This window comes from Notolabrus celidotus, chromosome 4 (genome assembly GCF_009762535.1).
Source record: "Notolabrus celidotus isolate fNotCel1 chromosome 4, fNotCel1.pri, whole genome shotgun sequence".
Taxonomy (NCBI): Eukaryota; Metazoa; Chordata; class Actinopteri; order Labriformes; family Labridae; genus Notolabrus; species Notolabrus celidotus.
This window is the reverse complement of record NC_048275.1, coordinates 7,635,306-7,649,759: the sequence shown is the minus strand read 5'-3', so window position 1 is coordinate 7,649,759 and position 14,454 is coordinate 7,635,306. Positions and strand designations below refer to the sequence as shown.

General features: G+C 40.3%; 1 protein-coding gene and 1 long non-coding RNA gene across 5 annotated transcripts in view; one reads left to right on the top strand and one right to left on the bottom strand.

The window, feature by feature from the left end:
- foxn2a (forkhead box N2a) overlaps positions 1–14,454 on the top strand; it is a 62,249-nt gene that overhangs the window by 7,394 nt on the left and 40,401 nt on the right. The window contains exon 1 of one of the 4 annotated variants that reach the window (XM_034682125.1): positions 13,602–13,949. The exons of 2 other annotated variants lie outside the window; for them this stretch is intronic. The gene's annotated coding sequence lies outside the window, so the exon portion shown is untranslated. Of the gene's footprint in view, positions 1–13,601; positions 14,161–14,454 lie in introns of those variants that run through there. One more of the 4 variants, XM_034682124.1, reaches the window with a different exon arrangement.
- LOC117811698 lies at positions 10,442–14,433 on the bottom strand. Its single transcript, XR_004631050.1, has 3 exons — positions 14,270–14,433; positions 11,499–11,568; positions 10,442–10,475 (listed from the first exon to the last, which is right to left on the bottom strand). It is a non-coding gene; the product is annotated as an uncharacterized LOC117811698 (long non-coding RNA).

Genomic DNA, 14,454 nt, shown 5'->3' with positions numbered 1-14,454 from the left:
CACACTTGTTGCCCACAGGAAACGTGTGGCTGCACAAGATGATAATATATTAGGAGTGTTAGAAGTGAAAGCTTTCTCTCGTATCAAAAAGCCTCACTTAGGATAATCATGGGTTGTCTGTTGCTGCTGTTTAGTATCTTAACAAGTAATGGCAATGATTTGGTCAGTTATTGTACAGGCAAAATGATACATATACAAAAAAAATTTTTATTTTCTTTTAAAATAATATATATATATAGTTCTATTATACATGTATATATCCCCCCTTTTCAGCGACAGATGCTCAAGACAAATACTCATTCTATATGTAAGTTATTGAGGGAACAAGAATTGTAACCTCTATTTACAGATTCTACATTCATTCCAGAATCTTTATCTGAGGTTTGGATTTTAAGAGGTTTTCTTGTTCTGACTACTCAGAGAGCAAAAGGTGGTGGGACACAATCCAATTAAATGTATTCCAGCTCTCATCTAACAATATTTTATTTGCTTCTATAAACAGATATCTGCATAGAAGTGCAGCTAACAATCCACCATAGACCGACAATTTTGACCTCGAGCCACAAATCTGCTTGAAGCTGTGTTTGTGTTTAAACTTCTCAACATCCTGGAATACTCCAGAAATTATGAATCACTTCATTCAGCAAACAGACATTTAAAAAGTTGTTTTCTCCTCCTCTTGAATACTTTACAAAGCTTGCATTTTGTTACTCTTTGCGAATCTGCATCTTTATAGTGTTATTTTGGCAAACATAACACCTGTTAAGTAATTGAACCCTCCCCCCCAACCAGTGAAGTAAGCCTGACTGAAGCATCCATGTAGGTCACTATTTACAGTGAAACTAAGACTCACTACAAACAGATGTATAGGGGGCTCATAAAAGAGTGTAATGAACTAAGAAATGAAAGTGTTTGACTGTAAACAATGACACACACATCTTTGATGGAAGTTGTTTTTCCCTAACCGCTGGCCTGAGAAGATGGGCATCTCTCCCTAAGGCACAATCTCCCTAAGACAACTGCTGATGAGGTCTAAGATTGCAAGAACTGGAAAGAGCAAACAGATGAACCAATTAATGCACAATTGATCAATTGCATGCTATAAAACTACTAGGATTTAGTTGATCTGAGTTGATTGAGTACAATGCCGAGAAAAACTTGCTCCCTTACTGTATTCAGATGTTGTTTGAAGTTATGGAGAGAGAACTTGGGGAAACAGGCATTTAAAAAAAAGAGAGAAAATATATATTAAACTGAAATATAAATCCATTAAAGGGGTAAGCTTGTGGGATAGCTGTGACAAGGAATGTAAAATGTGTACTTCAAAACAAGGTAAGAAATTATTTATAAAAGTTGGTAAAAGTGTGTAAAATGTTTTCTCTTATTTGAATTCTCATTGTATTTTATTTGGAATATATTTAGCTTTTCTGTGGCGTCTGTGGGTTTGTTACTATTGATGCAGATACAGGACTAAGCTACTTTGAAAAGTCCCACCAGGACCATTTTTCCAGCCACACCTCTGTTATTTTTAATCTGTCTCTTTTTTGTTGCTGATCTGACATTCGAATCACTGCACTTCCTTTAAATGACAGACATGTTTGTTAAATCTACTCGCCCATTATGCAAAAATGAAAAGTGCACCAGAAATAGGAGAGCGTGGGGGTTGAGGTGAGGCCCTTAGAAAGTACACCAGTGAAGACACCACCTCTGAAACAATAGCACATCTGCTCTCACTCGACCTCTGGTTAAAAGGGCAAGAGCAGCCAACTGTCACTCAGACAGGAAGTAGGAGAGGTCAATTGAGGAAGTAAAAGACTCACCTAAATAAATGAAAAACATTAGCTTCAAAAATCACAGTCATTCCATTTTTTACAAGTTCTTCTCTTCATTGAATTGAGAAAATTTTCTCTTCAAACTTTATTTATCAAGATGTGTTAGGTTGACATTAATCATACTCAACATTTATTTGACCTCTATTCTGAAGAACAGTAGCCACTCCAACGTAATGAAAGATATTGAGCTTCCCACCTTGGCTGTGTTTTCAGAGGAAAATGGCCGCTTTGTAAATTAAATGCATGTGTTAGGAGGCAAGAAGGATGTGAAAGGAGGGCGTAAAGGGACAACTAACCAGAATGAGCAGAGGAAAGCGTGGCAGCAGCATGACAAGTAAGCAGAATAGAGGCGGTCCTGCTATAGCCATCCGCCCTGGTTGCATAGGAACACGAGGGCCATGCCTACCCTGCAGACACACTCCTTTCCTCTCTCCTCTGCCATGCTTCATTACCCAGTGCTCAGCCAGGCACAGAGAGGCACTGCACCACTTTCTCCACACTACAGCAGACGTGTGCCCGCTCACAGCCTCACAGCCAGGCTCCCCTCAGACCCAGGCAGGGTATACGCTGCCCCTCAGGCATCAGGTCACACTCACTTTACATGCACACTGCAGAAACAACACTGAGAGGTCTGCAGCTAAATTTGTGTTCCAAGTCGTTTTTGGCTGACATAACCCCAGAACATGTTAGACAAACTCCAGTAGCCTTTTGTGTGTTTTACATGCTCTAAATGCTTTCTTTGATTTCACCATATTTACAAGGGGGACATTTCTCTCCTACGTCATGCTCAGAGTGGGGAGCTCTTTTATGATTGATTAACCAGCCACTGAACAAAACACTGGACAGTGAAAATATGAGAGATAATCAGGACTTGAAACAACACATTTTGTAGTCCATTAAACATCACAAACAACAACATCTGATGTTACATCTGATTCAGTAGCTTTATTACTTATCTAACTTACCCATTTCAATCTTTAATAACTCCAAACTATCTTTAGAAATGTTAAATTAATATGAGTTAAATGATATTTAGGAGTTTCAGCAATACAACCACTGGCCTACTTTTGGCTTTCTTTGTATTAGGCTAAACTGCTAGCTTGCTGGAGACTGTCACAACTACTTCTTACAACTTTACAGAGTTTTTTTAACATTCTCAACTCAACTCAATTCAACTCAACTTTATTTATATAGCACCTTTCATACAAACATGCAGCCCAAAGTGCTTCACAAAATAACAGAGAGGCAGAAACAACAGCAATGGTACAATTATAAAAAACATGATAATGAATATAATTCTTGAAAATAAAATAAATCAGTACAGTAAAATTTATCAAATAAGTAGGAGTATAAAGAAAAGTTAGAAATAAGGTAAAGTTAAAAAGATCAGATTAATACAGGAAATAAATAGATAAATAAATGTTAATTGTTAAAACAATGAGACAGCTAATATCAACGTTTATCAGTTGTAGATATCAGTTTCAGCATTATGAATCTGTTAGCTTACTTCTTGCTGACATTGTAGTTAGCTAAATTGCTAGCTTGCTAACTACTCTACTAACTACTGACTACTAACTACTCGTTCTGTAGTCTAGAAAGGTTCCCCGTGCTTCTGCGGCAATTTAAAAGTTGTCTTAAAAGTTTTCTTACCATCTATGCGTACGTCACACATGCGCCCTAGCGCTCAAAGCGGCTCAAGCAGGAAGGGGAAACATGACCAAAGAGAGACAGCAAGCTGAATTGACGGACATACTCCGCGCCGGAGGTCTTCTTTTTTACCAACTTTTGGCGTCTCCATTTGAAATGGGAGGAGAGACAACTGACGAGGAAGGAGATGGAGCAAATCCATGCAAGCCACCAGCACGAAAAAAATATATAGTTACAATCCTGACTGGGCGACACTGTCAGAGTTTGAACGGGTACGGCCGACCCAGGGAGACAGGTTTCCGCCACGTGCGTTTTGAGTCCGGCGAAAATCGCCATAAAATATGAAGGGAAAGACGCATTGGAAATCCATGCACAAACAAAAAAGCATCAAGCTGTGGTATCAAACAAACAAAAACAGGCAGCCATTGCAACTTTTATTACCAAAAAAGGTTCACCAGAAGAAGACAAGATTGCAGCGGCAGAGCTTACCAGTGTCCTATGTCTGTATTTGATGTTCATGTGGTCAGTCTGAACTGGTAATAGTGGCCGAGCCCTCCACCCCAAACAATTGGTCAAGTGTCCCTTTTTTTTCCCCAAATCCAAGGTGGCAACCCTAAACTACTCCCACAACTAGTCTACTACTACAGAAACAGATCTCACAACTTCACAACTTTTCCAGGTATTACAGTTGATTCAATATTTTTTCTAGTCAAATATTGTTTCAATTTAAACAAATATTTGAGATAACATGGGGTTAGCCTAACTCTTGCATCTACAAACTGAGGAAGGCTAATCCTGGGGAAGGATCAGCAGTGTTTCAACTCTCTCTTTACAAGTGCACATTTCTCATTTGATACTTTTCAACTTTGCATTAAAATCCATGTCAAATTGTGATAACTTATATTCAAAAGCTGAATCAAGATAGATTACTGCACTGGTTCTACAGCACACAGTCGTTCATATTGCTGGAGGAACATTAGCAACCTCTCATACGTGTCATAGCCCACTACTGAGCTGGTAGTGCCAGACGATACTGCTGGGCACAAGACCACCATTGTCCCACAAGATAAAGTGCGTTTGTGACCAAGGCGAGGCGGGGAGGACCAGAGGCTGTGAAAAGATAAGGGAGTGTCAATGAACAAAGCTTTTTGGTGTTGTGTTGTTGTTTTCGGTCAAGTCATCAGTGAGATCTCTCCCCAGACGTCTGAGAGAGGATTTTAAACTCCAGGTACAACTCAGAGTGGGTTGTCTTTCTTTTACTCTCCTTCTAACTCACAATTAATTGACTATAAGTGTTCATTTGCCTGCAAAAAGCAGTCATTAAGGCGGAATAACAAAACTTAGCTTGGCAATAGAACAGCCAGGGATCAATGGGTTAATTCAATTGCCTCTGCATGTGGTGTCTTGTGTAGCTGGGCCATTTGAAGGGATTTATATGGGAGTCATGCCGTTTTAGTGTGCTAAAAAGTGCAATGAGATGGCATTGATGTAGGGTCAATAAAGAGAGGAGAAAGAGCAATAAAAGGAACAACTAAAAGAACAAAGTTGAGTGCTGTGTGTTTGGTGACAGGGAAGTCAGGTACACAGATGAGGCTGTCTGTAAAGTTTGGGAGAAGCTTGTATCATGCAGTTTAATGGCATTGGAATTATTGATCATCTGCTTAAAACATTTGATTTTTGCTTATTTCAGAATGAATTGAACTACAAACTTGCCTATTTTCTGCTCAAACCAAATGCAGTTCAATGTTTTCCAGCAACCTCAGATGATTTTATTGCTCACAGCATTCTCAGCTTGAAATAGTTCAACTTTTGGCTCATGAGTCAATAATAACGACAGAGGTCTGAGCAAAGGAGAATCTGCAGCCACACTTGTTTTTTTCAAGGCACAATTTCCAGATCTCGAGCTGCTGCTAATGCTGTGAAACAACTTCTATCATATTGTCTTCTAATGCCATTGAATGAAAGCATATATCAAGCATACAGAGCTTTTTAAAGCAGACTTAACAGTCACTACTAAGAGAAGCAGAAGTGCTGCAGGAAAACTTTTGTAACCAAGCAACAGTAAGGGCCGGTGAGAAGCGCTCTGAAATTGAGGTTGTGGGCGCTGCCGGCGCAAAACGGCTTTAAAGGACACAGGCCCTTAAGGTCCAATCATCAGTTATTATTAAAGTCCAGCCTTTACTACATTAATGTGTGATAGCTGTCCATAACACCCTGTCCTATTTTACTGAACCAACTCTCCAGATTCTTTTTGATAATGTTTTCAAATCAGGCTCTTGTTCTATCCTGCATGATGTGTTGGGCCTTTAAATGACTACTCTGATACCTGAAACCGTGCTGCCGTGGATAAATGCAGTTACGTAGCCAGTCATCCGTTATATCCATGTCCTATTTATAATCAATATGATTATCAAGTTTAGTGGGGGTGGTTGAGCCTTTAAACATGAGTGACCCTGTCAGACAAAAGGCTTTTGAACTAATTATGCACACAAATTAGGAGCCCTGGTGTCACAGCTTGCTGGGGGGTTAAGTGTTTTTGAGCAACGCCCTTGCTTTGGTTCTGCCGAAGATGAAAGACAGTTGTTTCTGTGTTTGTTAGTTGATAAGCATTTTGTAGCCATTTATCTCTTTGATTACTGAGCACATATTGTCATGTTTTCTTTATGAACTGGTAGGGACTGATTTATCCACTCAGTGACCAAACAGCCTTTAGTTTTCCCTGCTTCTCTTACAAAGGGTCAGAAACTTTGATCAATAGCTTAGTTCAAGGAGTTCAATTTGCTCCATTAGTTGCTTTCGGCAAATAAAAAATATAAATTCTTAACTAATATATCTAACATAATGTCAAAAGCCAAAAGAACCTTAATACACAATATAGAATGCTTTCAACATGAGGCATTATTTCATTTAATTCATACTTTTTATCTTATAAAATGCAAATAAAGTCAATGTAAGCTGCCTTTTCAAACCCTGAGACTCATTATTAGTTATTATTTATGTGTTTTATTGTCTTTTAGTTGAAGAAATGTATGTTGTTTAAGGTAAAACTAAGCATGCTAGTTTTTAAATCATTATACAACAACAAACTTTATGTCATTATTGTGGATTTGTTTATGTTTTTCCCTCCAAATTCATTATTTTTAAACCCTGAATACTTCAACTGTGGGGGAAAAAAATCAGAATGAAAAAATACATATCTTACCTTGCAGCTATACCTGCATATTCTCAACTCATTAAACATCTGGGTTACATTAAATCAAGCTTTAATTTAATTATATACTGTCCTCAGTTCATCGCTGACACACTTAATCCTCCGCCGGAGCAAATGAACACATATGTCTATTTATACAAGCATCTGCCCAGACTAACCTTGACAAATAGACTGAATCAATACAGAATTACAGGATATTTGTTTGACTGTTGAAAAGATCATTCCCCTGCCCTACATGTCGAGCTTTTTATTGCCCGTGCATTAAAGGAGGCACTTATCAGCTGACAGATAACACACCATGAGCACACTGCTGACACAATTCATAAGCAGAAAGGATGGTCAAACAAAGGCTTCTGTAGGCAAACACACTCCTCGGCTCAGGATAACTGCGGGCTGAAGCCGGGAGAACCTCCAGGGAAAACAAAACCTGGAGAACAAAGAAAGTGTTGAATCTGAAACAAGTTGACCACGCCTGGTTGATCTGCTGACAGTTAGAGGGTGCGGGGAAGTAATGTTTACACTGTTTTACCTGCTATGTTGTATTTTTGGCCTCTGAGTATTTACTGAGCAGCACTTTTGGATAAATAAAAGCCGTCTGCTGTGCGTTTTGTGGACTACAGCAGTTTTCCCTCCTTGTAGGGTGATAAAATCTTGAATTACAGTGCGTGTTTGTGCACAGCAGGAAGCCTCTGGCAGCTTCTCAGGCAGTTGATGTTGCCCTCTCTTCCCAGGAGAGAATGCAAATACTACCTGTTTAACCAGTAACCACTCTGACCAGACTTATCAAAGAACATTACATGCCATAGTAACAGAGCTCTCAGTGCAAGTGTGTGCACACACATCTGCCTGTTTCTGCCTGCATTTCTCTGCACTCTTTAATCTACGTCACAATTCTCCTGATGACTCTCCCACTTCGCATTTCAAAGGAGGTTCAAACTAATTAGCTCAGGGTGCTGGTAGGCTGTCAGTCTCGCTCCCATAACAACTGCAGGTGATGCTTGCATGTGAAGCCTCTGCAAGGACCAGTAAGGTGACTTTAATGTTGCTACACTCTACAATCCCCTCACCTATCCAAGATACAGAGAGGGCAACTAAGTAGGGGAAAATAATGGTCAACTGTTTGCCAGATTGTGCACACTGGTAAATATTTTGGGTGTCATCACAGTCCCTTATGCCTAAACTAAACCAGAATATATTCGGCGTATCATTAGGCAACACCATTTTCCTGCATGTATGCATGAGACCAAGGAGGAGAAAGGGAGGAATCTTGAGAGGAGAAAGGAAGAGGTGGAGGTGCAATACTTAGCATGTGTTTAATGAGACTCTGTCTGCAGATATCTGCATTTGAATGCAGAATCTGAAGAACAGGGTCAAGATTTTGGTGTTGAAAGGGTCCTGGTATCTGTTTATAGTCCGTGCAGTATTGTCCAGTCAGGGGATTTTGCTCATCTGCCATTATGGTGGCCCATAGGCCGATTGTCTGATGATGCAGACAACAATCTTTTCATGGATGATGAATCTCTGCTCCAGCTCAGTTTCAGTGTCTCAGGTGACTGCTCAGACTCTAAACTTAAGCCCATCTTGCTCTGCCACCACACTGTAATGAAGCCCTGCCGTCACTCTTTGTACTTTTACATTAAGCCTTACAGAGGTAAACACACAGCTGGGGCTCCACACACACGCACACACAGTGCTGTTCTGCCCTGACTGCTCTGCTGGCTCACAGTGATCCATGTCTCGCCTCTGTAACGCCTCCTCCGATCCAGCAAGTGGTCCCACCATCACGCCTCAGAGGCAGTCATGAAAGTGAGACGATACAGGGGCATAAATATTGCACCTTTAACTGGCTGTATGAAATCCTTCTGATTTCAGATCAGCGGTGGAACAACTTGGCCCCACCATCACCGCCATCATCGCCTCTGTGATATATACAGTGACCGCAGAGGTGCTACTCTACTGTCTTGAACAGGCTGTGTAAAAGGGGCTGTTTGTGAGCTTATAGAAAAGAAGGTCTTAGCCTGGGTATAGCTTTAATGCCTTTCTCAAAGCAGCTAGCTACATCAGACACCCCAAAGTATTGATTTTCAAATATGTAATTGATTTTATTCAGTGTATGTGTTTGACAGATCATCGTAAATCTAGGGCATCATTGCACTTTCTCCTGGAATGCGATTTATTTTATAATTTTTTTTCTCTTTGCTGTCTCTGTACCAAACTGTCAGCATCAGTGTTTTCATTCCAGAAACCAAAGCTAGGTGCAACGAGAGAGAAAAAGAAAGGGAACAGAGAGGGAACAACAAAGGCAGGAGGACTGATTGAATGAAGGGGAGCACACAAACAAGGGTTGTCACTAATAGAGAGTTTTATGAGCTCCAGACCTGCTGAAATGGAGTGCCGTGCGTGTGCGGCAGCTCTTATCGGCTCGCTGGCAGCAGGGGAGGGTGAGAGCTTCCACACTTGCGCTCCGTAAAAATGGTCTGATTCATTTTCCGCATGAGAGGGTCTCACTGGGGCGGCATCAGACCAGCCAGTCCACACAGATTTATGGACCATTAAAGCAGCAGGCCTCCTGACCGCTGTGCCACCATAGGCTTGGCTGCAAAGACACACTGCACTCTCATTCATGCCCGGTCACTACTCTCCATCATGGGCCAGCTTCCTCATTGTTCATCCCTTCATCAGGACCACTTTACTGCCTTACATGAACTCCTCTCATAGTCTGCAATCCTGCTATTCTTCACCTCATCTGAAGTGAGCTGTTTATTCTTGTTATCCGCAGCTATTGTTGAACCAACATATTTCTCACAATGCTCTCTCTGTTATTGTTTCATGACACAAAACAAATGGTTCCCAAAGTCCCATACAAGCAATCATACAAGAAAGCGCATTATATTGTTCAGGTAATGCTGCAGTGCTGTTATGAACACATCTTATGGTGGTCAGTGGGGCATGTTATTTTAGCCCTAACAGTTTTACAATCAGATTAGCACCATCACAGGCACACACACTAATGGATCTGTCTTTTCAAGGCATCCTCAATCAACTGTGTCCCTGTGATTGATGCATCTTTTTCTTCCTCTCTTTCCTTTGCTAGCTTTGCAACTTCGACATTCTGAGGAGTTGTACAGGAAGGGAAAAATGGGGCAGAGTCTACACAGCATGCCCGCCCTAATAATAGCTCAGTGTTGCAGGAAAATGATGCCACAGCAACCTCAGCTGAGCTTGAAAACCATGAATGAATGAATACAATGATGCCCTGCAACCACTGATAAATCACTTTATCACTTTCTTCTTTAACGTCATTTTTTTTACGTCTTTGTAGTCATCAATTATGCACAAGTGTTTCCATTTACAATGAACTTAAACAAACCAAGAAGAGATAAACAGGATATTTACTGGAGCAGCCTAATGTTTATGAAGCAAAGAACAGATAAACAGACATATAGCAGAAAACATGAGAGTGTTTTTTCAAGGGAACACCAAGTTCACCATTAAAGTTAGATTTTGTAGATGTATATTTTTTACTGTATGGACTTTAACACTGGTTATCTGACTTCTTACACTGAGCAAACAATCATGCTCTTTGCTACACTTGTTTGTTGGATTAATGAAAGTTACTTTATTTGGGGCGCTGGTTGCCTAGCAGTCTAAGTGTCCCATGCATAGAGGCTATAGCCCTCGGCGTAGAGGTCGCCGGTTTGACTCCCGGCTAGTCGACCATTTACTGCATGTCTTTCCACACTCTCTACTCCCCACATTTCCTGTCTCTCTTCAGCAGTCCTGTCCTGCAAAAAAGCCCCAAAATATATCTTTAAAAAAACAAGAAAGTTACCATATTTAATTACATTCTTAAGACCTTTGCACCTTTACCAACCAACAAAATGTAAACTCAGTATCACACTATAATACTTAAAGCTGGGGTTGGTAGTCATGGAAAACTAGCATGAATTTGAATGTAGCATTTCCTCAGGACTCAGGACTTCTAACCCCCCTTGGAGCTCCTCCAAAACGACGCCCCTGCTCACATGCATGAGCGCCGCTGATTCGCGACCATATGATCGTGACTGATTCAAAACCGGTCCTCAGCACATCGTTTGTGTTTTGCACTATGTCAACTCATGTCTCACTCAGCGGTAAGAAAACACCAAAACATTATCATAGTGAAAGTTAAAAACACAAACAAACATGAACTGACGCGCAGGAGGCGGGCAGAACGGCAGGAAGGGATTTGATTGGTTTCATAAATTGGGCCCTAATGGCAGGGATTGGTTGGTGTTTTCCCAGGTTTACTCCGGCTGTAGATAGCAGCTTTTTTTCCACTCTTTTTTAAAGAACACATTATGTATTGATTGCCATCGGGACATAAAGATCATTTGAACCAGTATAACAAAAAGTGTATCTAAATCTGACTACCAACCCCAGCTTTAACAAACAAAGCACAGATATATTCAACAAAACATATTAAAGGAACAATGTTCTTAATTCCACATCTGGTTGAAGATAAAAGTCAGATTGTGAGGCTGTATATCTCTATAGACTGAACAAACACAATAATGCACTTTGTTAAATTTTACCTGAGTATGCATTCATTCCACACATCTTTCTCTTTAAAGTGTAAATACAAACCACTTCAGGAAATACAAGAATCAACAAGACTATAGGCCCTACTTTTTTTTTTTTACAAGAACCTAAAGTTCTAATGACACATCTTGTTTACTATGAATCTGGATTGGTGTCTAAAAGTTATTTTAGAAGCAATTTAAATGTTGTATTATTAAAAACTTCAGAAAATAAAGTGATGTACTTACTCAAAGTTTTCCATAAAGGTTAGATTTGTAAATCCATGTGATGATTTCTGCAGGGATCTCTCATGTTGCACTGTAAAAACACAGCCATACACAAGTTTATCAAGGCCATACCATTAAAGTTATAAAACATTCAACTACGTCAGTGCTCTTAATTGTTTTGACTTGTGTACTTTCCACAGTATACTTCAGGTATTCACTGACATTACGCTGCTGCAGAGCCTGTTTGTCCAGTTAAAAGAAGGAGGAAAACAAGGGTGTGCGTCGACACAGGTGCAGAAGAATTTCCTGCACTGCTGCCTGGCAGGTATTCGAGGTTTATACACAGTTAAAAGCAAACAGAGAGGCTATTAGATCAATACACAGAGAGCTACTCCTGTACGCTTATGAAATGGAGTGGCCGAGATGAGTAAGGTATCACTGCTATGTGAAAGTTACGGTTTGGTGTGAAGTCGGTTGGCTGGGAAAGCGTCACTCATCAGATAGCCTTGAAAAGACACAAACCAGGCCTGTTGTAGCACACTTTTCTCATATAACAGCACATTTTGTGAGTAGCAGGTATGTGCAATTTGGGTTTTCACACTTGCATAGTGATAGGAAAATTGCTATCCTACTTGATAGGCTTTATCAAACACACTCTTTAAATCATTTACTGTTGCATGTTCAGAAATTGGAATAAGTGCTTTTTGTTATGCTGCTTCTCACTGTTGGAACCAAAACAGCATCCTCTTGAAGTCAATGCACCAATACATTTTGGACATTTATAAAGATTGGATGTTAAACTTCCCAACATCTATTTAAAACTCTTTACATAACTGTACTTCATCCCCCCCATTGTAATCATTGAACTTACTTTAGGCTGTATCTTAAACATTATATTTGATGTAACATATGGGCACATTTAACACTTTATTATCAATCTCTCTTTTGCTTCTTATAACTCTTTGTTATCCACCTTCAGCCGCTCTGCTCCCCAGTTCTGGAACTCTCTCCCACCTGACCTCTGCAATACTGGTCTATAAAACTCATCTGTTTAGACAGGCTTACTCCATCTGACCACAACTCCACAGTCCATTCTTTTAACACTTTTTAAACTGTATTTTATTATTGTTGTTTACTTAAACTCTGTGTTTGTTTTAATGATGTAAGGCCCGGGTTCCCAAAGTTTTCAGCCTACGACCCCCAAAATATAGATGCCAAAGACTTGGGACCCCCACTGTCCCTCAAAGTGATTTAATGTGGCTTCATTTAGCTGGTCTGGAGAAAAGTAGCCTACACCTATATGGGCATGTGGCTGTGTTTCCTGTGCCCTTATGAAATAACCTTCTGCTACTGATGCTTTTGATAATTAACTGTTCACTAACCCTAAACTTAGGAATCATCCCGCAAAAAGAAAGGCAGAAAACTCATTACATTTTCTATTTCAAGGTTTTATTTCAAGTTTAGCTACTATTTTTGTCGATAATTCTACTATAATGGACAACAAATTATTTTTATTATTATTATTATTATTATTTTTGATTATTATTATTATTTATTATTATTATTATTATTATTATTATTATTTTTATTATTATTATTATTATTATTATTATTATTATTGAAAATAAGGGTTGTTCTTGCAATCATAAATAAAGGTTGATTGATTGACTGATTGATTGATTGATTAATTGATTAATTGATTGATTGATTGACTGATTGATTGAATCATTGATTAAATAATATCTTCAACTGCAAAAGTACATCACCCAAGCTCTTCTTTTTTCTCCTCCTCACCCCTTTTTCTTTGCTTTGTCTAATTGCTCAGGCATCAGCCAGCATGTGTCTGTTGCGCGTATACAACTAATGTTAACCCCTTGAATCCCTGTTGAGGAGGGGCCCTGCTGAGGGTCCATATCGTCACGGGGCTGGGTGTGGTGACACATCCTTTCTCTCCGCCCCGAGGTGTGTGTGTGTGTGTGTGTGTGTGCAGCCTAAATAATATAAGTATTTGTTTGTGGGTTAATAACATGAACACTTTGATTCATTTAAAGTCACTAAATGAGAATAAAGACTCTGTATAAGTGTGTGAATGTGTTCCTGGTTCCCTCCTCTCTCTCTGTGTGTTACGTTACAAGCAGCTGGTGATAAAAGTGAAAGCACAGCGCGCGATGCAAAAAAAAAAAAAAAAAACAGGATCGCGTGCGCGCTCGCGGAGCTCCTGCGCTGCGGCAGTTGCCAGGGGAGATAGGAGGGGAGGGGCTGTGATTGGCTGAAGTAGGGCCTGTTGCTATGACGACGGCTAGGGGTTTTGGTAGCGTTGCTTGTGCGCTTGTGTGATCCGCGCGCTGCGTGTATGGAGGAAGCAGCTGCTGATCTGATCTCTGACACTGTGTGAGACAGACATCTGAATAAAACACTGCGCACACACGCGCGTCTTTAAGGACTCCGGACCGAGGCACGCCGTGGATGATTGTGAGTCATTAATATACATTTTTTTTAAAAATCATATGAGAGGTTGTTTCGCCTTCGACTGAACGCGGTGTGTGTCTCCCCGAACAAGCTAAAAGTAAATGTGGTCAAGTGACTTTGCTTAGAGCAGACAGCATGGCAGATCAAGCGACAGCATGTGGCCAAGCTAGCTACTGTTAACTCCACTTCTGTGTGTTATTCCACACGAGCAGAGGTGGGTACTCAACGACACAGAGAAAAGCTGCTGTTTCATGTGTGAAAGTAGAATCCAACAATAGTCTTTGGGAGTTAAATGTTATGCTAACGCTAGCTGTGCGTTTTACCTTCACTGACCCATGGAGCTAACGCTGCTCTCTCTCTCTCTCTCCCTCACTGTTGGGTGGGCTAACACTGGTTAACCTCACACAGCTTATCATGAACTCCCATTTAAAAGCTCAAAACCATTCGTGTTAATTATCCGGGGCATGAATAACTTCACAACGAGTCCCGTGTGTCGGGATGTGTTGTG